The sequence below is a fragment of the Lutjanus erythropterus genome, chromosome 23 (assembly GCF_056507025.1).
Source record: "Lutjanus erythropterus isolate fLutEry1 chromosome 23, fLutEry1.hap2, whole genome shotgun sequence".
Classification (NCBI taxonomy): domain Eukaryota; kingdom Metazoa; phylum Chordata; class Actinopteri; order Lutjaniformes; family Lutjanidae; genus Lutjanus; species Lutjanus erythropterus.
Window position 1 is genome coordinate 18,782,487 of NC_139339.1, and position 27,425 is coordinate 18,809,911.

The following is a 27,425-nucleotide window of genomic DNA, read 5'->3' on the forward strand; positions in this document are numbered from 1 at the left end:
TATAGGCTGACTACAAAAGAACATTCTTCATCTATAGTTTGGCAGGACATCTGTCCTCTTAGGAGACTGGAACATCTTGAATGCTACTTCTGTTAGCCAAAATAGCACAATCAAAACAGAGGTGCAGATTCAACATAATCCCACACACAACACCCACAAATTTGATGGTCTCTAGGGGGGTTGAATTTAAATTATTCCCATGTGTAACATAATGATGGAGACGCATGCCTCTACCTTTAAGCTTTATTCCAAAGAATATGATCCTGTAGGTTGCATTGTGATAGCAAAAATTCACCAAGGGTGTATGTTATTATTGGAAATGCATAACAGAGTTTTGTTTTTCCTATTTTCAGTATGATGCTTCTTGCAACTGAAAGATCTGAGACACAAAGAACCTTTCTGTATACTTGTCACTTGACATTTTATATCCATGTCTATGCATGACTTGAATACCCTTTCAATATCAGTGACAGGAAAATAAGTTGTGGCTTTTTCCAAGAAGGTATTTCACAGTCTTGAGCTTTATTTGTGGTTTTGTAGATCCTGTAGCTCTATTAGTCCTGTGATTTTACTGTCTACGGTGGGATAACTTGTGATAAAAGTCACATGTTGAGCTCACAATTATAATGTCACTTGTGCATAGCGTGCGATTTAGCCTGCTGGATCTCTAAGACGCCCCATTCTTTCATTTTTCGGTTCTTGAAGTTATTTTGTTATTTAAGTGTAGATTTGTGTCCCATCGGTGTGTCTCAGTACCTCCCAAAGAGATTAGGGGCCAATTTCACAGCCAAGGATTAAGCTTCATCCCTGACTAAACTCATTTTTCCCCCCAATAGAAACCTTCATTGAGACAGAAAATTACTCTCAGACTTGTAGAAGCATTTATTTCTGTGATACTACCCCCCCCACACTCCTTCATAACTTTGACAATCACTAATTATCCCTAAGCTTTCCCTGCAGCGGTTTCATTATTTAGTTGCAAAGTTTTAGAAGTGTTCATAAGTACTTGCGTGTTATTCCAAAACTACACAAAGGAGGTGTCAGAAATATTTTAGTGCAACAAATTACAGCCTTTTAACCTATTTATTTTCCTGTTTTTAAGTATGTACAGCATCACATATAAACTATAAAAAGAATCTAAGAATGTGTTGTATTAGACCCTTTAATAGACCCTTATCTATGTTTTTGGAGTGTAATTAGGGACACATTACAACAGACCTATACTGTAAACTAAATTGTGTTGTTTCCCACTGTTGGACCATTTTATTAGAGGGTAATTAGGTACACATAAGAGAGCTGCATTGTAAACTAAAGTGATTATTAGACTCTTATTAGTCACTTTAGTTTACAGTACAGTTCTGTTGTAATATGTTCCTAATTCCCCTTTAAGAAAATCTAACAGTTGGGAATAATACACTAAGACACACAATAAGACACTAATAATAATTAATACTGTCTAATAAAGAACATTTTATTTCTAATTTTTGTCTATTTTGAAACAAAGTATTTCTTGTTGTCTTGTCAGTGTAATGTAAAATAAGTGCAACCCAACAATATTTTGGATAAACCAAAATTAACCAAACAAACAACTGACTAAGAACAATTGTAAAACATGTACACAGACTGGACGTTGGGACTGTTTTCCACAATGAATATGTAGTGTTTTGGAAGTCTTCATCTCCTTTAGTTCCAGAGTACAGTTGAGAACTTCTTGCCCCGAGTGTCTGACTGCAGCGTGTCCAGCAGTATTAGGTTATCTGCTCTCCAGGGATTAACCGATTTTCTCTGGTCTGGAGGAATGTGTGAGAGCTGAACGGCTCTGGCAGAGCGGACAGCAGATCAGAGTACATTCACCCTGCCTGAGGAGCCACAGACTGGGACTTAACAGTGAGGGAGTTTACATTAGTGCACATCAATATTCAAGATATCAACCGCAGTCCTGCAAAGGTCTCTGGTATATAGATGTACATGTACATATATAGCTGGAGTGATCAGGGTAAGAAAAGTAATACGGTGGATCTTGTGTATGCTGATTATTTGGTGAATTTAAAAAGTCATTTTCTCAGCTTCTTCATTTGAGAAAGGAGAGCCACCTCGGCATGTGGCACAATAATCGTTTTATTTTCGATTATCTTGTTTTAATGATCGTGCGAAGCTAAAATTGTATTTGAAATTGAAATTTGTTGCCCATCCCTTATTATTGGTACAAGGTTTTGTTACCCAGTGAAGGGCCCAGGCAGTCCTCAGCCCAGGGCCAAGCATAAACCCTGGGATAATTTAGTCCCTTTACTTACTCCAAATCCAGAACTATACGAGTCACGCTACACTTTATAGTCCTGACTTAAATGTCCATTGGTACAACAACTGAAGTTTCTGTGGCTGCTCTTTAATCCCCACAGCCCCTGCAGTTCTGTCCCAGAGGGTTGTTTTCAGTCTTAGAGTGGGCACTCTGGTGTTGTCATTTTGTCACCCAAGAGGTTTAATTTTGTGTATTCTCTAAAGCTTCTTGTTTTTGTTTCTTGTGCTGTAAATCCTTTTGTAAGACAGCCCATGGGATTTCTTTGCCAAAGCTCTTGAAATATAAAACTTCAGAAGTTGCAGCGGGCGGCATGTATGTTTACGGACTCGTGTTATGCAGATTTGGCCTCGGTCTCCTTGTGCAGCCTGGTCAGATAACTCATCACAGCAGAATGCGTCTGACAAATTACGCCAAGTGTGATGTGGTTTCCCACGCTCCTCCTCTGTCCTCATGGTGATGTCATCAACCCTCAGCAGTGCATCTCACAGTGATGACATCATGTGTTTTTGTTGCTGCTGGGCTGCTCACAGTCAAGTCTCAGTGGTGTATTTCATCGGCTGTGGGCACTTTCATCTGCTGTGACTACAGCATTTGGTGAAAGAAGAAAGTTCAGCTTGGCTAATTTTCTTGTAACGGAAAGATTAAGTTTTGCGGTGGGAAGTTCACACACCGGTGCCAAACTAATGCTCCAATTTGTCTGAACAATTTTTAGCCAACAGAAGCATAAATATTCATCCGATTCCCAAAAATCATCAAAGCTTTGCTCTGTTGGTCCAAAATACTGAATCAAATACTCCTCCTGCTCCACTGCTGGGAGCATTAGGTTTGGGAATCAAATGTATTACAAAACTGGTAACCATGGTACTGTTATTAAGGTTAGGACCTAATTTAGGAAAAAAAAAAAACAATTACAGATGAATAGTTCCTGAGTCAGTGGGTCTCGTGTAAGAACTACATGTACAAACAGACTTGTTCTTAAGTGGTGTGTACAAGTGATTTAGGAGAACTTGTTGCATTCACCAATTTTCGTGTATTTAGAATTTTTTCAGATACGAAAACAATTTGAGTGTTCCAGACCTGTCGTAGTTTTTGACTAATGACTGCATAGTTCATTAGTCTGAAGACATTTTGAGTTTGAAAAATAAAGAACAATTCATAATTGTGTAGACATTATCCAATTATCCTTATTTCTAATAACATAATTTACATGTAAAGCCTATCATCATTAATTGACTGACACTTAATTAGCTACTGTCTGGTGTTTTGGCCATATATCTTCATATGCAGGTAGGCGTATGAAGTCGCTGTCCAGCAGAACATCCTCATTTATTCCGTCCTTTGACTGTGATGGAAGCTTCCCCTTGCCCCCTCTTCCTTGCAGTCATCTTAAGCCCCTTGCTGTGACAAGGCTCAAAACTTCAAACTCCGAAATAACACAGTTCTTCTTTTTACTCTTCGATGCCATTTTTATGAATGGACACTTCCTGACATATGGGACAGGAATGTAGTCTTACATGGTTTTACTATTATTATAAAGTTAAAGGCCCATCATGTTTCAGTGTTGGTTTGTTTAAAAAAACAAGGTTTACCAAGTTGTTCAGCTTGGTAATATGAGAAAAGTAGTGTTGGTTGCACAGTAAGAGACATAAAAACTAATAGTGTTTGGGATTTCCTAACCTGTGATAAGAGAGGCTGAGGTAAGATGAGATAAGTTTGCTAAAGTTAGTTAGGATTTGCTTCTTTAACAACCAAATTAGGAACAGTCCTAAATCCATACACACAAAGGGAGTTTGTGTTATATGGCCGCAGCATCACAAAATGACCAAGTAGACCAAGTTTATAACTTTGAAATCACGGCTTGACAATAAAAACATTTTTGTAATATCTGCATTCCAGTTTCCACCAGCCGCTGCAGTAATGGCTTGAGGTTTCCCTGCAGAATGAGTTTCAGATCCTTTGTGAAAGGCCTGTTATTGCAACGTCTCAAATTGCTTTGACCCTAAAATTATTATAATTTCATGCCGTGGCTTAAGGAAACCATGGAAATGTTTCACTTCCAATCCTGTATTGATTTGTCTTTCAGCTCTGAAGGATCCGGATGATAAAATTGTTTTCATTTTGCCAACCAAACACTCTAACATTGTTTATAATTCATTTGAATGGCTAGTCCACGATTTCAACTGTTGCACAGCACATTTTGTAACATAATCCCTCAAATAAACAAAAGCGGCCCGGTGCAGACGCCGCCACAGTCTTGGCTTCATTGCCTCTTGGAATGAATTATGGTGCTTTCTTGATGTTTTTGCATTGTTGTTTGGCTTTGAACAGAGCTAAATGTTTAACCACTAACCAACAACCCTGATTATTATTTGATTAAGGGACAACGGGGTATGGCTGCAGGAGGGAAATGAAATTAAAGAGCATAATGGAGCAGAACTAAATACCAAAACACTGGGCAGGCCTAATCCCCCTTCAACACAACAATATAGAGTGGTAGGAGGAATGTGGAGTGTTTGTCTGCTTGTGTGGGTATGTATGGGTCTGTATACACACACACCCATATATGTGTGCTGTTGTATTTGTTTACATATGAGGATCGAATGGCTGCCCAAGCATACATAATGAAAAACCCTCTAAAGTGAGGATGTTTGCCCTTGTTCACCTTCTTACAAGGCTGAGTTAAAGAGAAAGGGATTTTTATGAAGTGGGATTGTATGAGGTGCCTTTAGTCAATATGCTGAGATTATTGTGACAACATGAAACTAACCAAGACAACATACCCTGTCAATGTCACTGACATAGCAACTTGACATTATCAAACTTAAATAAACTTTTTACCTTCATGTTTTAACATTTAACTGTCATGTGGTTAGTTTTGACACTGGCCGTTGTGAGACCATTAAAAGTGTATATTTTCCTTGACCTCAAAAAAAGTGGTACATTTTGGACTTGTCATAAAGATGTCACTGAGTTTTATTCCACAGTCTAATACTTTTGTAATAGTCTCTTGAATAATTTCCTGGACTTCAAGTAAAGACATGAAGATGTTATCAGGCCAGTTTGACAACAGTACAATGCTGAGGTGATTTAGTTGGCAGAGTTACCTGAAGGACGGACAGCGGTTAGCTTCTTTACTTGTTCCTAAAGTAGGATAACCACTGTCTGCTGTTACCTGTAGCTGCTGTTAACTAGTTAGCTTGGTTAGTGGTGAAGCAAGCTGCCTAATTGGCTGATTCTTGGCATAGCAGGAATCGAACTCGGCAAGAAAACCACCTCAGTACTGTATCATTGTCATCAAACTGGCCACCATCGGTCTCTGAGGCTGTGTAATGCTCAGTAGCTCAGTAATGCACAAGTTGTATCTCAGTTATTTGCTACCTTCTCATTAGCCATAAGATCATGCTACTTATATGGGCATTTTTTTTTCACTTACTGCAAGAAAATGTTCTTCCAAGAAAAACTAAGGCATCAGTCGTTTGATCCAGTGCCTGCAAACAAAGGTTTGTTCATGTTTAACGAGTTCTGTGGTGGCACTTATTTATGCACATATATTGTCATTTGGAGGACATTTTCCCCACATCTTGTTGAACAGTTTAGCTAAATTGAGGACTGAACATGTTCTGCAGACTGTTAGTTTAACCTGTGCGCCCTAAACCATATATTAACTGACAGAAGCTGATATTAGCCAAAGAAAACATGTGAGAAATCTGATCCTACCAGCTGAAGTCAGCGTTGTTTTTATAAATGCAGACTGAAATTCTGAGTCAAGCGTCTGGCTCACAGTCTTTGAGCATATTGGTAACAATCTGGACAGTCTAGCATTTTTATTTATTTATTTTTCTGAGCAGGATGGCAGTTGTACCAGACAGGGATCTCCTATTGCGTAACAGTCTGTGTTATAGATTAGAAAAATGATAATAGAATTCGTCTATTTGCTCCAACTGACCTCAATCTGTGAAGAAAATAAATCCGCTGCTGGACTTGGCTGCAGATGTAATCTATATGCAGAAGCAAAGAAGGCAGCAGCCACAAAAATAAATGTTTGTGGGCTGATGACAATTTATTTTCCATTGCATCTTGTCCTCAAAGGAGCCTATAGATGTTTATGCATGTTATATTGTGTATTTCACACTTGTCAAACCTTCTCCAAAGCATACAATGCAGTATAGATTGATTTCTCACCTTCTGCGTAGGTGATGAAATGGAGAACTGGGCATGAATGTGGAATGAGTGTCTTTGTGTTTGTCTGTCCTGTATGTTTTAGTCCTCTTATGGTTATGTCCAGGATGAGCCAGCATCTCATCCAGTGCATACTGGGATGGGCCTCATTGTCCTGCAATGCTGGTACCATCAGTGTGGTATTCATTGCAGTCTTTTCAGGGTTTCTGCCAGCAGTGTTGTTAGGCCGGGCAGGTGGGGATAAAATGAGATCAGCATACTCTGTGTGACTGTGTGAATATTAAACAACTGTTGCAGTAACCACATTAAAGCTACTACAAGGAGATTTTAACTGGTTATGAAACCATCTCAATTTATTACTGATGCCTCTATATGACCTACTTAACTTAATGAGACCATCAGAGAGAAGATTGGTTATTTCTATAGAGCTATTCTTTGTGCCTCTGGCAGGGTCAGAGTCTTCAGAAGAGATGAGACTGTTTATGTTTGCAGTTTAACCAGTTCAAAAGCAGCAGAAGGAGATTTTTATTTTGATTATTTATTTTTTGTGGTTATTATGGTGGAAACAGTACTGCTTTTGTCCAAAGGGGACTCCAAAACCAAAAGAAACATGCAAGTTCCTTGCAGTAGCATTTAGAGCTGCAACAATTAATTGATTAATCAATTTTTGATAGATTTTTTTTTTTTAAGAAAAATAAGTAAGATTCTGTTTTTTCTGGTGTCTTTACTCTTCTTTGAAAGTAAACTGTATATCTTTGGATTGTGGACAAAACAAGACATTTGGGGACGTCATCTTGGACTTTGGGAAAAAGTGATCAATATTTTGCATCATTCTCACATTTTATGGACCAAAACGACTAATCAGTTAGTGGAGAAAATTATTGACAGGTAGATCAATGATGAAAATAACAGTTACCACACATTTGTGTGCTCCACATGGTTGGACCTCTTTTTCAAGTGACAAGATTGTGACAGGATTATTGATTGAGAAAATAATTGACAATGAAAATAATCCTTAGTTGCAGCCCAAGTACCTTTAGCTGTGATTAACTGTTCACAGCAACACAGTAGTTAGCTTAACACTGTTAGCTTAGCACATCATCAGTGACTTCTGCACCATAATGACTGTAGGAACATAACGGAGAACGTAGAGACAGGTGGAAATAAATGCATAGTCTCAATAAAATTTAAAAATAAAGGTGGTCAGGTTTCAATCTGATTCCCATACTAGGACGTTGGCTTTTCACACATTACAAGTTGCTGTCTTACCTTTCTGTGTTCCAAGACCAAAAATTATCCAAACTAAGGACATGTTAAGTTAGCCAGTTGTTAGTACAGATGTTCATGGTGACTAATTTTCCTGTTAATCAAGCTGAAATTTCAATTTAGACTAGACAACTAGTCTAAAAATAAGGAAACACTTAGAAGACAGGATGGACCAGCAGCTCCTGTGTAATGTGAGGTAAAATGACTAATTTCACCAGTGGAGTTTGGTTTGGATAATTAATTCAGCCCTAACTGCAGTAATGTAAAATATACATGTATACTCAAAATCACAGCCACTGTATGTTTTTATAAGCCATGTCGTACTGGATCTGGATCCTGTGTAATACAGTGTGAAGGCAAACAAAGCACATCATGTGTCTGACTGTGTTGAGATGTAGAGAGCTGTTGTTGCATCAGTGTTGCCTTCAGGGTGTTACTGCTGCAGGCAGATGAGGGAGTGCTGTGAATTCAAGTTATTATTCTTAAAGTTTTAGCTTTGTGCATCATTGTACAGTCTTGTTTGTGTATTCCCAAAGTGCCACCGTGTTTCTGTCATTAACCCTTCTCGTTTTTTCTCTTCGTATTTTCTGCCCTTTTCTTCTGGTTTCTATCTCTGGATGGACTCTGACATGCCAGCCTGACACAGATGATGGATGGATGAGTAAAAACTTCTCCTCTGGGATCAACAGAGTGAGAGGAAAGTGTAAAAAAAAAAAAAAAAAAACACAAAGAGCTGGAGGGATGAAGTGGAGAAGGTGGTAGATGAAAGGAGGATGGGAGGGAGGTGTAAAAACAGATGGAGGCAGCGGAGAACAAAGACAAAGGCGATGGAAAGGATGATAAAATGTAAGAAACTGAGGAAGGAAGGAGGAGGCAGATAAGAACAGAAAGATGAGGAGATATACTGAATAATATCTAAAATTTTCCCCGCCCCATGTGGTCTTCCTCACCCCGCTGAAATCTTTTCCCTGTGGGCCCCCACCCTCCACCCATACACCATCACCACGACCACATTATCTGACCCAAACCAGAGTTATATAACTAGATTGGGGTTCAGAGCCAGACATTTCCTTATGTAACCCCACTCTCCCACACCACAGAGTGACAACAGATGAATTTTTTACTTCTCGTAATAATTGAAGGGTTTTCTTCCAATTTCAAGTGGAAAAGGGGCTCCAAATTTCTTTAAAATCACTAAAGAGGCTTTTTTATTCACTTATGTAACATTTTTGTCAGACCACACCCAAACAGTTGTGTTTTGCTAAAGCCACACACAACTTTGCTCATTGGCAGCATCCGATGGCAAAAAGAGGTATTTGATTGCATTCAGAGAACTTCATTACCCATGATTCAAGCAACAGGATATTAGTAATGCTGCATTCAGAGACTGCCTTATATTGATATGAACATTTTTTTGCCAGCAGCCCATATTTACAAAGTATTATGGTGAGAAAAATGAAAAAGTTTTTTTTTATATTTTTAAGCGCTAGAATAAAGTTGAAATGTTGAGAATAAAGTTGAACTTTCTTTTAATTAATCAATTAATCAGAATTTATTTAGCATTTTGAGAATAAAATCAAACATTTAAAATTTTATTCACATAATGCAAAATAAATTAAAAAGTCTTACACCTCATTTTTTTCCTTACTAGACTGACTGATATCAGAACTTTATTTGGTCAAACAGGGTGTGTTGTTTTTTTTTTCTCAGTGTTCTTGCTCACACAGTCTTCAGCATTTGGCTGTGGGTAGCTGAACAAATGGACAAGCCTGGGAATGTTGTGGATTAAGTTGTGCACACATACACACACTTACACACACACTGCTATCAGTCGAACACACACAGCTGTTCATTCCTTACATGACCAATCATCTCTGATATCAAACACGCATTGTGTTTCTTAGAAATATATTAAACAAAGTGACAGTACCAGATGCTTCCCATGGAAAAAGCTGGTGAAGTGGCTGTTTCCCGCTCTTGGGTAGGAAAGTTAATCTAATGTAGGCCCACTTTACTTGTCAAACCAATTACCAAACATACTGTCTGAAATAGTTCTGCTGGGTTCCACTGGCAAAGATTTTTTTTTAAACTCAATTAAATCCTGGTTTAACTTTAAATTATGTTGCGCCAACCTTTTAAACTGCTTTAATATTAAGAGAATTCTGTTTTTACTCTAAACCAAGATTAAATTAATTCTGTAGCACTAACTAACTTTTTAGCAAGCTAGCAAACAATATAACATGCTTATTTTCTTTTTGGCTAGCTAGCAAAGACTATGGTGTTTTGTTTGCCTTTTAGCTATAGCTAACAAATAATACAACTTTTTTAAAATTTATGTTTGGCTAGCTAGCATACCTTTTAGCTAACTAGAAAAGAATTTTTATGTTTTATTAAATTTTTAGCTATCTAGCAAACAACGTTATGCTTTATTAAACAATACAGAACAGCTGAAAGTTCACATTTCCTCCCCTCTCTTATACTTAGCGTACTATGTCCTGACAGCACTCAAGTTTATTCATTTATTTATTTTAATCTGGATAACCAGGCATCTCCAGATTGATTAAACTCTATAATTTCGGTTTACATTAACAAAGTTGGATTTATTTGTTGCATTGGATGTAATAAGATTGTAAGCATTTCTGACTATTGCATGGATCAAACTTAGCATTTTAGTTAGCTAAAACGGCTAGATAATGCATGCAAATCTTACCATATGTTTCCTTGTTGTATCATAATGTTAAATTGTTCCATCAGTGAAAAACCATGTTGTCTTGTGAGATAAAGGATTTGTCTGGGCCAGACTGTGGCGAGCAGAGGAACACTAATATATTTAAATGCCTCCCACATTTTCTTATCAAACTCCTAACAGTAATCTGGCTCTGTGGGGAGGTGGATTAGCAGATTAACAGCTTCCAACAGCGCACATACACACACGTATAGAAATATACACGCATGCGCATGAAAACTTGCTTACATGGGGACATTAATGCAGGCTTAAAACTGCAGGTGACAGTAGTCATCTCTATGTCAGAATAAGCAGATAAAGAGAGAGAAGTTGGGACAAGATGGTGGATGTTGGCTGATAAGCGAAGAAAATCTGTGCAGAGAGAATCACTGAAAACTGATGGTTGTCATTCTGTGCCAATGTGAAAAATATGTCATTCCCAATAGGGTCCAGTATTTAAATGTAGTGATTTTCAATGAGAACATTTAGAACATTTTGGAATGATGGTTAACAGCTTCACAGGGCTGCTAGAGAAGTTATAGTTTTTCTCTTTCAGAAAGAGTTTCATCAGTTCATCAGTCTGTGGTTAGAGACGCTGCCCTGAGTCAATATAGCAGCATCACAGTTGTAAATCACAGATAAAGTGTGCCTGTCTCATAGAGTATTCACAGTAGTCTTTTTGACAGGTAGTCTTTTCTTCTCGATATCCATCCATCGTGTTTTTCCTTCTTTCTCTTGAGTCCTGTACAAGCACCAGGGGACGTCACATATCTTGTTCTACTTCAGGGAATCGCTGATGATTTCAACAGCTTACAGCTCTGGCATGTCTTTAGTTTGTAAAAAATTGGTGAAGACAGAGATCCCATGAGGATACAGCTCCTGTGAGAAGTAAACTCTCTGCAGTTTCTTAAGCTTTACTTGTTTTGCTTCTCCAGCCAAATGGGGGAGTTTCCCTCTTGTTCCTTTATGTATAATTCAAAATGAATCTTCAACAGAGAATCAATGAGAGGTAGAATAGCACTGCAACTGACAATTACTTTCATTATCATTTAATTTGCACAGTATTTTCTCAGTTAATCTAGATTAAAATCTCCAGCAATACTGAGAAATGCCAGAGACTTGCATGACTTTGTTTGTTTTGTCAAACCAGCTTCCTAAAGTCGAAAGATCTTTTTAAATTTAATTTATGACAAAGAAGGCATCAAGTTGTCTTATTTCTGGACCTGAAAATAGAGGATGTTTTTGCTAAATACTAACAGAAACTTAAAATAGTTGCAGTTTAATTGTCTGTCCATTGACTAAGACTAATTGTTTCAGCTTCAATGCAGAGGAAAGTTTTGGAGGCATTTTTGGTGTTTGGCAAACTTTCTCTTTCTTTTATCTGTGTTACATAAAGATGGTTTGTAAGCTCTAGGCAAGTGCAAATACAGTTAAAATATGTTTCCACGTATGTAGCCATGCAGTGCAGCAGGGTGATCTGAGAGACGTGGGGGTCATGTTTGTAACACCTAATTTCCATAAAGTTGAGGTCTAGTCTACTTTATGCAAATCAGCGAATCTTCAAAACAACCCCAAAAAATTTTTTAAGAAAGTTTCCAAATGAACTGCTGTATTTGTTTGGTTTGAAATGCAGGAGCAGACATCTGAGTGAGCATTCGTCCAATCAGGTGCAGCCAGAAGTGTTTAGCAGTTGCTGGGATGTGGCGTGACCCCTCCCGTTGAAAAACACCTCTGCATATGGACACAAACCATTAAACCGTGACTTTCTGTAAACACAGTCTAGGGATAATTTGTTTACTTCTTGTTGTTGTTATACAGATAGCAACAAATGAAAAACCAACATAGCATGTCTCAGTAAGGTATTGGACTACCTCGAGCCTCCAGACCAGCTTCAGTGCTCTTGGGCCTTGATTCTACAAGTCCCTGAAAAGAGAGATGAACTCCTCACCTTGTGAGGCAGCTGGATTGCGAGATCCTGTGAGAATCCACCTTGCTCACCCAAAAGTGGTGCAGCCAAAGATCAAGGAGGGACTACTGGCAGCTATGGGTGTCGTTTTAGGTACGAAGACAGCAAGAAGAGATATGGTCACTGTGAAATGATTGACATCATTTTAATTCTCATCAAACCATTCAGAGTGAGGATTCTTGGCAGGAAGTCAAGCACGAATTCTCAGTGGGCTAAAGGCGCAGCTCGGTCATAGGGAGTGTCCAGAGTGGTGGCCAATGGAATGGTTTGTTGAATAAGAATCAAAATATCTAAGTCTGAGGCCATGGATTGCTCCCTTTGGGCTGCCCCAAGTGAAGTACCTCATGGGCTTTTTCATAAGTGAGAAGAAGAAAGAGCACCAACAGGTGGATTGTGTGCAGCTAGCAGCAATGTGGACATTGTGCCCAACCATCATGAGGGTTTCCTCAATTTGTGAAACTCTTGCAGGATATGGATACTTTGTTTCTTTACTGTGCACATTGTACAAACTTATTATGTTGTATAATTTGGCAGTGCTGTGGACCTGGTGTTCCCACCAAGCCGTAACCTTAACCTTGTCAATTAGCCAGAAAAACAAAGGTCTCAATGGTCAATCATTGAAATCACTTATGGTCACAAACTTTGGATAATGACTGAAACTTATTTTGACTGCTACAAGTGGGCCCATCCTTAGAGATACTCAACCTAACCTTTGGGTATCCGTTCCTTGTATGTACAGAAGCGTCCACATTTGTCTCTTCACTCTCCACCTCTGCTAAGGATGTTTGTTTGTTGGTTGGTTTGTTTGTTTGTCAGCAGGATTACAGAAAACTGACCTGATTTTTTTTTTTTATGAAACTTGATGAAAGAGTGTCACATGAGCCAATAAAGAACCCATAAAATTTTGGAGCATTTCTGAATCATAGGGTGGATACACTTTCATTGACATTGTGAAATACTGTAGGTATTGGCCTTGGCTGAAGTCTGCACGAGTGCCCTCCTAGTTATACATGTGTTCTCAGTGTGTTGTCTTGCCCTTTCCTCATGTTGTCTCTCTCGTCTTGCGCGCGCACACACGCACACACACACACACACACACACACACACACACACACACACACACACACACACACACACACACACACACACACACACACACACAGAAGACTTCCCTCAGGTGTGTCCTCTCCTCCTCGGTTCATCCTTCAGCCCTTCTGTTGTTGCCACAGTTTTTGGGGTCGATAGTCTCCTCGGTATTTGGCCTTGGGTTACTGGACAAATGGACAGGCCTCCTGGGAGTCTTGAGGATTAAGTTGCACGCGCACACACACACACACACACACTGAAACAAGCAACAATGAAGAGAGGGGATCTGAAATTACAATGTAGCTCTTTAGTTCTATACGGCCCTGAAGTGGAAACAGAAGCCAAGTTTAACATAGCTTAAATTAAAACATTAGCTTTTTTAGCAAACGTTTGACAAGCCAATAAGTTAGGCCTAGCTAAAATTTCATGTTCATACTGTATATCTGTGGGTTTTGTAGTGATGAATGAATTTGGATGTTGGACAGTTGTGACACTGATTTTTAGTTGTAGATCTTGTATACTGCTGTTATCTTCTTAGTAACATCATTGAAAACATAATCTAAATTTTAGCTCTCTGCATTAAAGCTGCCTCATACATTGACCTCTATTTTCCAGCAGTAGGTTGCTAGGTCTGTGTGCATTTCACTAAAAAGCACCCAATCATGTTTCCAAAAGAAAACTTAACATTTATGTGTCTAGATAAATGTACATATTCAATAAAAAAAAAGTCAAAACCTTGAGTCATGAGTCTCAAGTCATGAAAACTTGAAACATGAAATCAAAGTCAAGTTTAGTCTTTCCAATCAACTGATAAGGATTTGGCTGTACTAAGGTAATATATTGTAGTGCTGAGGACGCACCACCAGAGGTCAGTCTCTGTACTGGTAGACAAGGCAGCTGAGCTAAAAAACATGGTGACAAACTAGCCTTTTTATTGTTTTTAATGCTTTTTAGGGTCTTTTCTGTCTTCTTGTGTCAACTTTGTCTTCATTTGTTCTTGGTCTTTTTTGGCCTTACTCTTTTGCTTCTGTTGCAATATTGCTTTCCGACTCCTCGGCAGACTAATTTCAGTCTGTGGTAGCAGAGAGTGACAATGAATGTGAGCTGAGAGCAGGAAAAGGTGAGGCGTGAAGTTGTCCACCTGGCAGTAAATGTACAGTTTAAGTTTGACAGTCAATAGAGGCTGCAGCTTCTCAGACATTTTTTTTTTGCAGTTTTCACCTGCTCCCATGAAAAATATACTGCCCAAGATTTAGTCAAGCCAAGTCATGTTACTGGAGTCCCCAACTTTATTTGAATTAATACAGGTGATTATTATTTGGGTTTTCTTTGTTATTAGACTCACATTGGGTTCATGGTGTTAACAAATAAAAGTGAAACAGTTGTAGACAGGTATTGGAATCAGAACATAGATTCATACCTGTAGGATGAAAGTTACACACACACACACACACACACACACACACACACACACACACACACACACACACACACATACATAAAGGCAGGATTAAGGGCTGAGGATGGCTTTAAGGATGTGGTGGTTGGCAAATGAATAAATCTCTGTCGTGTGTGTGTGTGTCTGTGTGTGTGTGTGTGTGTGTGTCTGTGTTGGATCACAGTGTAATCTCAGTGATTCCCCTGGCCTGCTCTCTAGAGTCATAAACACACACACGCCCACACAGATAGACACACATTATTTTTGTGTGTATCAGAGAGTAATCTGTGTTCCTGTCCTGTCAGAGTCCTCGCTCAGCGGGAAATATTAAAGAGCAGTTAATTACCCATAATCCACTCTAGGCCAGATGTCTGCTCTGTTGGAGTGGTCAGAATATGAGTGTGTGTATTTGTGTGTCAGTATTTGCCACCTCCTGCTTGTTTCTCAGTTCTTCTGTCCTCTTTTTCTGATATTTCTCCTCCTTCTCTTGCTTTCTTTCATCGCTTGTGGAGGGTTTTATCCTAAGTCAGTGTTGCTCCACCTCTCCCCTTGTTGTCTCTCCCTGTTTCTGATTCTCTGCCCACAAATCTGTTCATCCCTCCCTCTCTCTACTCCTCTACTCTCCTCTCCTCTCCTCCCTCCTTCTTACTCTCTCATTTCGGCTCATACTCACTTGGACTCAGAGTTGACTTGTTGCAGTCTTCACAACATAAACCTTCTGTCTGAGCCACTTTAAGGTACTGTAGTGTAATAATATAGTGTGTGTGTGTGTGTGTGTGTGTGTGTGTGTGTGTGTGTGTGTGTGTGTGTGTGTTCATGCATGCAACATGTTTCACTGTGTTTCTTGTTTGTGGCATTGACATTGACTCAGAATGATTCTGTTACAGACCTTGAGCTGTGATAACTTGTTGCCTGTTGATAAAATGGGTTTTATAGCTTTATGGTTGTTTTTCAGGTTTAAGTGTTAACCTGTTTATGTTGTATCAGGGTTTACTTTGCAACTTTCAGTTTTAACTGGGTCGGCCCATTTAAAGTTAAATTGGTCACAGAGGAAAAGATTTCAGTTACCTAAATAGCTTTGTTATATTTTGAAGTGATGGATATTTGCTGTTTTTAGATCCAACAAACCAAATAATAATAATGATCATAATTCATTTATGGGTTTGAGTATTTTTTTAGGAAAGAAAATAAGTCCAAATTCTCTGATTTCAGCTTCTTATTTATTTTTTTTTCCTCAATATTTTCTGGTTTCTTTACTCCTCTCTCACAATAAACTGAAAATCTTTGGTTTGTGGACAAAAGACATTTGAGTGTGACATCTTGGGCTTTGGGAAACATTTTATTGGCGAGCAACTGTTAAATGGTTATTTGAGAAAATAATCAGCTGATTATTCGAGTATGAAAATAATTGTTAATTGCAGCCCTAAATAAATATAGAACTGAATGAATGAAAATGAAATGAGGAGCCTGATCAGTGCAATAAAAAAACTACAAGGCAAAGAAAAAAGAAACATGATCAACATTATTATTATTATTATTATTATCACAGAAACATTATTGACCTCAGCAAACAAACATCTGCAACCAAGACACAACTAAGTAACCAAAATAATAAGTGAAATAAATAAATAAATAAATACATTGCAGTTTGAACTAGAATAGGTATTATTCTAAAAGAATGAATGCAGTTGTGCTCTAAATAAATGAAATTCATGCTCAAGTTCAAGTGTGAATATAATTATTGCTCAAGAATAACTGCAGTTATTGCACTGGAATAACTGGATGTATTTGTTGTACAAGGTGAAATTTAGTTATTGTCAAAGTAGTGGTTATTAGCAGTGAATGTAGTCACTGTTTTAAATCCAAATTTGGTCATATGGATCATATTTGTGATATAAAATATAAGAGTACCAACACTTGTTTTTATTTCCACCTTGTCACTTTTTTATGGCTAACAACACATCTTTTGATAAAAGTAGAAATGCTGTGTTTCTTTCTTCACCTTGGAAACAGCAGCTGATAAGAGAAAGATCTCACCTTAAGGGACATTTATTAGTTTTTCTGGAGCTTTAGATCACATCATCAGATCAGATCATCATTGCTTTTTTAATGCAAAGTTGCTCCAAAATTTGAGGTATTTCTTATATAAAACAATAAGTACGAAGACATTTTTTTTTTTTGCTCTGTGGTGAGTCAGCTTATGCAGTAAACTCTGATAATCATAAAAGTGCTGAGTCTTAAAGTTCCTTCTTGACCTAGGAAACAACAGTTGACAAAATAGTCTCACATGAAGGTCCCTTTAGTAGTTCTCAGAGTTTTTCCTGAACATTTTAAAGACTCCTTGTCTGTGTTGGCTTACTTATAACAGGTTTTTCTGCTGATATATTCAACATCAGCAACGTGCAGCCTGAAAAACAATGTTTAAACACTGTAGTAGTCAGGTTTTGTTGCTTGGTAACACCAGCATTTCAAATATTGCGATCACCACAGTGAATTTACTTGTAGAAATAAAGTAAATTCACACTTTTTTTTTTGCATCTTGTCAACTTCGTTCAGCTTTGGTGAACTTAAACACCCACAGGAAGTTATCATTTATTCATTTATATCGTTTATTACCTTTGTTTCATGTTAGCAGTGAGCTTGCACGCTACAGTTCACCAGCTAACCCTGCTACTTGTCACTATATCACCAAACCTCCAGCAAGAAGCACAGAAAAACTTCACTGTGCCACTTTGTGGTGTGACCTGGCCTTAATGAAAAGAGTTTGTAATCTGTAAACTGTTCCACCGCCTTTAGCTGACCCACTGAAGCTTCATTCAAAATTTTAATCCAGTGAAAGCTGGATTAACCAAGTTTGTCTGAACCACTTCTGTGTCCCCACCAGCCGAGGAGGAAATGTAGTTCATGTCCGTCTTCTTGGGTGTTCAAAACTCACTTCTCGCTGTCAACGTGATGTTTCCTGGTGCAACTTTGAACACTCTGAGGTGTTCTGCATTAGGAAAAATCAAAGGTTTCACCTTTCTTCTACACTCAGTGAGGGGTCTACTTTCAAAAAAAGTTTCCTGCCCTTGAATAACCTCAACACAACATATTTTCAACCTTGTAACAGTTCATCTGGGGGGAAAACTGTTTTCTCCTGGCAAAAATGAGGGTTTGTAGTACAGCAAGTGAATCAGAAACACACAGAATGATGTTTAATTTACTTGGAAGAATCACTCAGGACTACTAATCCAGATTTGTTTGCTGTTTCTTAAGAAAAATAATGCAAGTTGAGCAAGTTTTTACACCTTAACACTACCTCTAATGCACTTGTTTTTAACTTGTTTGAACTGGACTAACAGGTAAGTCATTTTTGGTATCATTTTCCTTTCCTCAGAACAGGTCTGTGAAGCTATCAAACAGACCATGACAAAGGTAAACAAAGCTTGAATACTGTTGTTAAAGAGACAGAAAAGGAGGGAGATCTCTATTGTTTGTCTTGTTTTGGTCCCTTGTTTTTATCAAAGCAACCACAAGCTTATTATGAGAAGGTTTGGCTTGGCATGAGCTGCATTGTTCGCGTGTTAGTTCAAGGACGGGCCATGTTCATGAGAGAGAGAGATAAGAGGACAGTAAATATTATGGGTGCTTGGGTGAGATTTATTTCGAGGCCAGTTTCTGTCAGTAAATGAAAAGGAATATACTCATGGTAAGTCGTAAGTATGAAATTTAAAGTAATAATGAATAAAAAGACAAAATTATGAATAAAAAAGTCAAGAGATAAAGTCATAATTATGAGATAAAGTAGTCTGTACGCCCTGCTACAGTCTGGGTAGAGATACAGAAGTATCCAAAGCCGTACCCACCCACCCACCCACCATGTAAAATAATTAGTTTTACTTTGAAATCTCATAATCTCATCAATTTCATACTTATGATGTTTTATCCCTTATGATTTACCACTGGGATATCTTTTTCTTTTATTGGCAGAAATGGGTTTCCATAGCTTTTGCAAGGAAAAAGAAGGAAAGTGATATTTCCTATCGGTCTTTGGTGCACCTGTGTGAGAACTAAAGTGATGCTGAAGGTAAAGATGGATCTTCTGGTCATTCTCATGAGGATAGAGAGAAATAGATTGAGTTAAAAGAGGGCACAGAGAGAAAGTGAGAGGCTGAAATTGTAAAAAGAAGCGGTTCAAAGAAAGAGGAACAGAGTGTTTGATAGAGCGAGTTGTCAGCATAAGACAGAGCCCTAAAACAGCGAGAAAGAGAGCAAACGTCCCTGTTATTCACTGTGATAGCTGACAAGACGCAGCCGCTTGTGTGAAATTGATGCTGCCGACTTAACGAGATGTTCTGAAAAATGGCTGGCAAAACGGCAAATCAGCAAGAAAGGGAACAGCTCACTCTCTTAACGGCGCTCTGTTCCCCATCCTCCGGGGCTTCGACACCGTTACGTAAGTGGCGGGATCGAATATAGGCAAAAGCTAAAAGCGATCTTTGTGGGAGGCCCAGGGATGAACCTGGATTAGTGATGGTTTAGGGATATTTGTAATAGGGAATCCCAGCAGATTTCACTGTGCAAATATGTTTCTCACATGCCAGGGAACATTAACTGCTGTGCCTCATTGAAAAAGGAACACAGAAAAGTAAATTGGAAGTGGTGCGTTCAGTCCTTTGTGATGTCAGGCATCCACCCAATGTGGCTAAAGTGTCCTTGAGCAAGTCAGACAGTCACAACAAGTTCTAGTGATGCTGCTCTTTTCACTTTCTTCCCTGTTAGAGACCTAACAGAGGCATATTAGAGAAACCACGCCTTTTGTTTTCCATCACTTTCCTCAAGCATCCTGCATCCCTCCAGGGTTTTGAGGGCTGTTTTGGGGATTGTTGCTGCCTAAAATACCTGATTTCATGGCAACTTTTCTAAAAAAAAAAAATTGCAATGCATTAGATTGCAGGAGCAATTTTTTGCATAATTCATTAAAATGTCATATATGCATAATATCATAATGCAATAATGCAAATATAAATGTATGACTGGTAGAACTTGTGGGAAGCAACAATGATTGGTCGATTTTGAGGAAAAGTTGCAGAGTTTGCACAAAATTGTAAGGCTGTGCAAAATTGACAGGGATTGGCCGAATCCTGGAAGGACTGAATATATTAACTTTTGACAGTTTTTATGTATAAGAATAAGTAAATACAAATCTTTTAAGAAATATACTAACAAATTCACTTAATGAGTCAAACCTGAACTACACAAGTTTAACACTAAAAACAGGAATAACTTAATAAAATGAAGTTTGCATTAGCAAATTGTTAGCATGTCAGCACACTAAAATGATGAACATGGGAAACGTATCTGCTAGAAATCAGCATGTTAGCATTGTTGTGACTCACAAGAAGTAGGCCTTGGAAATAAACCTTCTCTTGACCAACTATTTCAGAGTCTTCAACTGTAGTACCTGCAGTGTAAAGAACAGCAGCAGAAACACAGAAAAACATCCTCAGCTCATCATCTGTCCTGCAAGATACAACAACAACAACAAAAAAGCCATAATGATCCTAATGAAGAGAAAAATAATCTACTAAAATGTCTCTTTGGGGAAGGGAGATGAGCTGTGAAGTCATTTTTTTTAGTTGCACTGCTGATGCTGTTAATGTTGCAGCAGACGTGTACAAGTAAACATCCCAACCTTGTTTCTTTGGAAGAAAACAGGCGGAAGTCATTGTGCTGGAATCTCTTCTTCATTTCCTGATTTTTGATCCTATCAATGTATTACCAGAGAAATGCATGTCAACAAATGTGATATGTGTGAGAGGCCGACATATCAGAATTACAGTCAGACAACTTTTAATTTAGATTCGGTGCAGATGTCGTATTTGTCATGACAGCATTGATGCAGAAAATAAAACCTGTTAAATGAAGAAACATGACTGTGGTAGAAAAGGATTATGCAAGACTCGCTATGGAAAAAAAACTCAAGGACTGCATTCCTCCAACAGATTCATTTAACTGAAGATGAGTTTTAATCAGAGTTTAGCAAAACTATGTTTAAAATAAATAATCAGATTTAAAATTAAGCAGAGCTGCATAATTAAAATCTAATTTCCAAAATAATCTCTTTACAAATGAAATGCTCTTTAGTTTCATGCAGTTTCACTTCAGGTGACTGAACATAAAGGACACTGAATTAAAAATGTGCTCCATAAATTATTTAACAGTGTATTAATCTTATCTTTTTCTGAAGCGTCTTTGTCTTCACTCACCTGAAGAACACTTCATTTGAAGAGAGAAATCATTTAGTATGAGTATAGAGCAATGTCCTAAAATAACTACTAACTTAAATCAGTATAATACAGACTATAATTTGCTCCATTTTCATGCCAGCACTAAGTATGGTTGTGTGGGTGTGATATCTTTTTCTAGACTGTTGATATTTTAGAACACAGCTCTGCAGCACATTCGGCGCCTTTTCTATCAGCTGTTTATCAGGATGTGTGATGCAGCAGTGAAGAAGAGGAGGAGGAGAGGTGACAAGACAGAGCAGGGCTGGAGGAGGAGGAAGGATGGAGCAGATTTATGATAGCGGCAGGTTCATTCTGGTTGTAACAGATCAATATAAAGTCAGAGAGGCAGCCTGTGTGTGAATTCTTGTTTTTAAACATCTTAAAACCATTATTATCATGTCATATTTCCATAAAAGCATAGTGAATGAAATTAAATTGAACTGGATTTAAAAAACAGACAAAAAAAAACCTCAATTAACATTGCCACAGTTTCCTGAAAGAATTTGTCCTCACTTAATATACTTAATATTATAAAATAGCCAATAATGCCACAATGAGCTGACAAAACAAATCTATCTTCTAATGCAGCTGCACTGAAGAAGACAATAGCAGAAACTGAAAAGCTAAATTATTAAGGTCGCTGTCAAAGAGAAAACCGTGATGGAAAATCCAGCAGCTTCCTCTTTTTTTCAGCAAATATGATGGTCGCACATGAGGGTGCTGCAGGAGGAAACTATAATATTATATAATAAGCGAAGAGTAAATGATACATATCACCATATAGGCAGATGAATATGATGGACTTCAAGGACGATGGAGAGATGAGGAGATGAAGAATTTTGGGATGTGAGAGAAGAGAGAGGACAGTAATGGCCTCCAGTGCTCTGCAGTGCACTCTGTCTGTTTCTGCCAAATGGACATGACTTACAGGCTCTGTGTGTGTGTGTGTGTGTGTGTGTGTGTGTGTGGTGTCAGGCTTAGTCTATGGTTAACGGTGACCTGTTTTCTGTGAGTGTGTGTATTATATTGCCTTTTATAGTTTAAGTACAAATATCCATATATTGATATAAGACCTTCTCATTTGATAACTCCCACCAAATCTCTCTGAACTGGAGAATTTGTTATATTTGTTTAGGGTGACCATATTTTCTTTGAAAACTAGAGGCTGGTGCACCAGTAACTACAGAGAGGGTCACCAACTGCAATGAAAAGCACACCCGCTGATCTATATTCACCTTCACCCAGATCTTTTGTGTGTTGTCCTGCTGCACATAAATGAAGCAAAATACGAGATATGCATGGAGACACACAGTCCGTGTGCCTCAGATCTGCCACCTTGCGTTTCGCATTTATTATTCAATTTCCAAATGAGGGTGCAGTCTGTGATGTAACTGGCTGAGTGACTATTTAATGATCTCCATACCTGCTGATCTATATTCACCTTAACCCAGATCTTTTGCACGTTGTGTTGTTGCCAGTCTATCCTCACCAGAAAAATGTGTGTGTCGGTCCGAAGTGCAAGCAGCTTATTCTAACTGATATGTCCGCTCATTGTTGGGTGGCTCCCTAGTGGATGTAGTTAGTATGACAGGAGAAAGTCCACATTTGGAGGCAGTGGGGTGGATGGATGGCTCAAACAAGCACAGGACTTTCACCAAGGAGACCAGGGTTTGACTCCTGTGTAAAATGAAATGTAAACACTGAGTTATTTAAAGGTTTGAGTAGCTTAAAAAGTTTGTAATGGACATGACATCTCTTCTGTCATGTGACATACATAATGCAGCGCATGCTTCTGCACCCTCATAGCCTGTTTAATTGTGGTGAAAACTGAGATAATTTGGCAGTGAATGCTGAAAAACGGGACTTCAGTATGTAATGATGATGGTGATGTAATCATCACTGTCACAGCTGTTTCAGAGCGATGAAACCAGTGATCTATATTCACCTTCACTGAGACCTTTTGTATCACTGCACATACATGTACCAAAATAGAAAGCGTGTGTGAAGGTGCACAGTCCTACCACCTCGCGCTTCGAATTTATTTTTCAAATTGCATGCTTTGTCACCCTCATGGCCTGTTCTGACTGTGGTGAAAAATGTTGTGGTGAATCTTGAAAACCAGGACATGTTAGTGTTTTACACATTTGTCGTGACTCAGGACACCCAGCCTCACAATCCCAAACCAGAAGACTGTATTTTTGTTTGCTCATATACTGTAATCATATCTTCACTTTTCCCTCTCTTATCTCGTTCACTCTTCCTCTCATCCAGTCTTTTTCCCGTCCTTCCCCTCCACTCGTTCTGGCTTGAAACAACATTTGTGGTGATGTTGTGGATTCGCTTGACACTTGCTATCCTCTGGGCGAGAAAACACTGCAATGTGGGTGGTGTTTTTACAGAAAAGCACAGAGTAAAGTGGCTAATTTCACCCTAATGTGGCTAGATATACATTGTGTATGCATGACACAGCTGTGTGTGTCACCTGTGGTTTACTAGACAGATTTGTTGACCAGAGAAAAAGTGGAGGGGGAGGGAGGAGGAATAAAAGGTGTAATGGGGAACAGATAAGGTGTGTGTCGCTCTCAGGGTCTCAGATATCCTGTACATGATCACACTTAAACACTTTAACATATAGTTCCTTCCAAAAGCTCTCATAAATCTCTCCTCTCCTCTCCTCTCCTCTCCTCTCCTCTCCTCTCCTCTCCTCTCCTCTCCTCTCCTCTCCTCTCCTCATTCTGTATTCTCCACATTTCCCCTCTCACCCTCTCAATCTCATTCGCTGTGCCGCTCACATCACTTTCAATTTCTCTCCCTCCGTCTGAACCCACCCAGTCTCACGTCTTCATTTATTCATTCCTCTGACTCTCACTATACACTTTCTCTTTCCACCTTCACCACTCCCCTGCAGTCTTTCTCCATCACTCTCCTTCCTCTGCAGTTAAACTATATGGCCAAAAGTATGTGGACACTAGACATTACATCCACGTCTTTTGAACGTCTCTTTCCTCTAGGCATTAATTTGCCGCTCTAACAGCCTCTGCTAGGAAGACTCTCCATTAGATATTGGCTGCAGGGTTTTGCTCCACATTCAGCCACATGAGCTTTAGTGAGGTCCAACATTTCCACACCAAACTGGGAAAACCATTTATTTATGGACCTAGGTTTGCGCATGGGAAACATTGTCATGTTGAAACAGGAAACTGTGGCCACAAAGTTGGAAGCACACTATTGTCTAAATGCTTTCAATATTTAAACCACAGTGATAAAGAAAAAAAAGCAGCATTCCTTTTTTATTAGAGTTTATTAGAGATACAGCATTTTTTGTTTTCTGGAACTTTATCAGGCATCATATTCACAGTATGAAACAGCATATTTTAGGGCCAAAGACTGCAACAATGGTATGTTTTGTTACTGATCTTATGTTATGTAAGGTGACCTTGAGTTCCATGAAGGCACCACTAAATAAAATCTATTGTTCAGATTATTTGTATCCAGGAATTTGACTTTTTCTTACACATCTGTCTACCAGGTGTGCTTAGAACACTTAGTTTACAGTTTGTAATTTTAGTTAAAGTTTGCTGGAGTAGGATTTCCAACATCCTGTATGAAAACTTGAAGAAGATTTCTCCAACTGAATTAGTCTTTTAGATATACGAGGAAAACTCCAAACTGTATGTTAGTGGAATGTAAGATTATCCTGGTTGTTGAGGTTGCATCTGGGACCAATTAAAAAATTTGCTTTAATAAAGTTGAAAAATTTGCTAACAAATTACAAAAGTAATTAAAATATTCAGGTGGAAAACTGATTGTATGAACTGTGAGACCTATCATGATTTAAAGATATAATATGCAACATGACATTTCTACATGAAAATGTCTAAAAACACTTGTATATTTTGTTTAGTTGCATTCTTACCTTACACCAAATGTCACAGAGAAATGCAGAATTTATTCAAGTTAACAGTGGGTTTGCTACTCGCTGCTAGTTGCCATAACTTCCAAGGAAACACAGGAAGGAACGAGATATTTCAGACAGATCTTCATCAGCTGTTGGTTGTACAACAACAGAGCAAACAATGCCATTAATGTTAGTCAGTTCAACTGAGTAGATATGAACATTTAACATAAACATTTTTGTAGTTGTGAAATGTCATAAATTGCACTCTGCCTGGTCTTAAAAAGGTCTGAAACATATTAATTTAGCTTGTTGAAATTTGCTGAAACTTGCTTAAGCATTAACGCCCAAAAATACTTTTGACAATAGTATTTGGACAGTCCATAGTATGTGGAGATGGTGGAGGTGTCCGCACACTTCCGGCCACATAGTGCATCTCCTCTCTGTTTTCTGGTCACATAGCTGATAGGGAGCCAATCTATCGCTCTGAGCCAGCCCCTCCCCTTTTTTCTTATTTCTCGCTCCACCTCTTCCACTCATCCCCCATCCCTCTCTCTATCTCTGGCTCTCTCTCTATGTTTCTACCTCGATCACCCTCTCTCTCAGTCTGTGGCTCCTGATTGGCCGCTTCCTGCCTGCCTCTTTATGAATTGAACAGCAGCGGCTGGATCCGACTGGCTGGAAGCTAATCAACACAACCAATGCTCTCTCTATATCCCTCTCTCTCTTTCTATCACTCACACACACACGCACACACACACAAATATATGCACATGCTCATCGTTAACAGCCAAACCTTTCATTGAAACAGAGGTGCTCACACACACTTTTTTCTTCTCACACACACGTGCACACACAAATTTTAACACACACACACACACACACACCGGCACATAGCCTGCTTTGTCAACAGCTCACGTAGCGCGGTGCACTCAGGCGAGCTCTCTCACACACATATAGCGTATAGGACACACACCCTTCCCACTCTCTCTGTCACTCTCTCTTAGCCGCAATCACATGCCAAGCTTCACACACACACACACACACACACACACACACACACACACACATTCTCTCTCTCTCTCTCTCTCTCTCTCTCTCTCTCTCTCTCTCTCTCTCTCTCTCTCTCTCTCTCTCTCTCTCTCTCTCACACACTCACACACTCACACACATACACACACACATATAGCCATGCAGTCACACACACCGGGATGCAGACGGCTTCAGTGATGCTGTGATGCTCTGTCCTCCCTCTTCCTCTCACACACACACTTTCTCCTTCGTCTTGCACACTCGCATGCTTTAACACACGACACACACACACACACACACACACACACACACACACACACACACACACACACACACACACACGTCGTCAGCTTCTCTCTCAGTCAGTCAGTCAGTCAGTCACTCAGTCAGTCAGTCAGTGTGTGTGTGTGTGTTGGTGGAATGAGGCGGTGATGTTTTGGGACAGGAAGAATAGTATGGGCAATTCCCAACGACGGCCCAAAGGAAGACACAGACCCAAATCGGCAACAGGTACTTTATCTTTCCTTTTTTCTTAATTTTTTTCTCTGTATCTGTCTTTTTCGTCCCTTCATCCCTCCATCCATCCATCCATCCGTCTGTCTGTGTAGTGTTGGTTTTCTACACTGAAGTGTCCATGCTACCTTTTCACCCCTCCATCCATTCATGTTTCCACCTTTAAGCTGACACACACACATGCGCCTTCCATTCATACATTCATCCATTCTTACATGCTTTTATCTTTTTCAATTTCTGCATCCCTCCATCCAAGATGTCTCATGTTTAGGTGTCTTTAGTCCATCTTCTTCTTCAGCTATTATTTTAAAGCATACACATGCTGACCAGCCCATTTTAATATACATATATCTGGTGATCTGTCTATCACGCATTATGCGGTCCATCTCCACATTTCCACGTCTTCAACAAAAATGTCTCGTTTAGGTGTCTCATGTCCATCCATACATCATTTCTCCATCCATCTTACACACATGCACGCCTATAATAACTTGGCAATCCTCAATGTATTTAATTGACCGTCCACTGGTCTATCTGTCTTGATTTTGCACCCAATCAGTTGTTTGTCCATTTGTCCCCCAATTTCTGCGTGAAAAGTATGTAATATTCAAGGGGTCTCACACCCACATATCTTTCATTTCACCCCTCCATCCATCCATGTTTCCGTTGTTTAGCTGATACACACACATGCGCCTTTCATTCATACATTCATCCATCTTTTCGTCCATCCTTCCATGCGTTTATCTTTCGATTTCTG

General features: G+C 38.9%; 1 protein-coding gene across 1 annotated transcript in view; it reads left to right on the forward strand.

Annotated features, from left to right (window-relative positions):
* nhsl2 (NHS-like 2) overlaps positions 1-27,425 on the forward strand; it is a 222,704-nt gene that overhangs the window by 96,479 nt on the left and 98,800 nt on the right. The gene's annotated exons all lie outside the window — the stretch shown is intronic.